Source organism: Chiloscyllium plagiosum, unplaced genomic scaffold, assembly GCF_037043375.1.
Source record: "Chiloscyllium plagiosum isolate Xiang-an unplaced genomic scaffold, Cpla_swu_hap1 HiC_scaffold_32, whole genome shotgun sequence".
Taxonomy (NCBI): domain Eukaryota; kingdom Metazoa; phylum Chordata; class Chondrichthyes; order Orectolobiformes; family Hemiscylliidae; genus Chiloscyllium; species Chiloscyllium plagiosum.
In genome coordinates this window covers 21,425,960-21,426,952 of record NW_028270170.1, presented here as the reverse complement: position 1 = coordinate 21,426,952, position 993 = coordinate 21,425,960, and positions in this window count along the sequence as shown.

Genomic DNA, 993 nt, shown 5'->3' with positions numbered 1-993 from the left:
CCCTCCTCCTCCCTCTCCCCCCTCCTCCTCCCTCTACCCCCTCCTCCTCCCTCTACCACTCCTCCTCCTCTCCCTCCCCTCTCCTCCTCCCCCCACCCTCTTTCTCCCCCTCTTCCCCCTCCCTCTTCCCCCTCCCTCTTCCCCTCCTCTTTCCCCCTCCCTCTTCCCCCTCCCTCTTCCCCCTCCCTCTTCCCCCTCCCTCTTCCCCTCCCTCTTTCTTCCTCCCTCCCTCTTCCTCCCTCCCTCTTCCTCCCTCCCTCTTCCTCTCCTCCCTCCTCTTCCTCTCCTCCCTCCTCTTCCTCTCCCCATTCCCCCTCCTCCCTCTCCCCTTCCCTCTTTCTCCCCTTCCTCTCTCTGCCTCCCTCTTCCCTGTCCCTTCTCCTCCCCCCTCACCCCTTCGTCCCTTCTCTCCCCCCCCTCGTCCTTTCTCCCCACCCCTCGTCCTTTCTCCTCCTCCCCACCCCTCGTCCTTTCTCCTCCTCCCCACCCGCCCCTCCTCCTCCCCACCCGCCCCTCCTCCTCCCCCACCCGCCCCTCCTCCTCCCCACCTGCCCCCCCCTCCTCCTCCTCCCCACCCGCCCCTCCTCCTCCTCCCACCCGCCCCTCCTCCTCCTCCCCACCCGCCCCTTCTCCTCCTCCCCACCCGCCCCTTCTCCTCCTCCCCCTCGTCCTTCTCCTCCTCCCCCTCCCCCTCTTCTCCTCCCCCCCCGTCCCTTCTTCTCCTCCCCCCCCATCCCTTCTTCTCCCCCTCCTCCCGTCCCTTCTCCCCCTCCTCCCGTCCCTTCTCCCCCTCCTCCCGTCCCTTCTCCCCCTCCTCCCGTCCCTTCTCCCCCCCTCCTCCCCTCCCGTCCCTTCTTCCCCCCCCTCCTCCCCTCCCCTCCCTTCTTCCCCCCCCCTCCTCCCTCCCCATCCCTTCTTCCCCCCCCCCTCCCCTCCCGTCCCTTCTTCCCCCCCCCCCCTCCTCCCCTCTCCGTCCCTTCTTCCCCCCCCCCC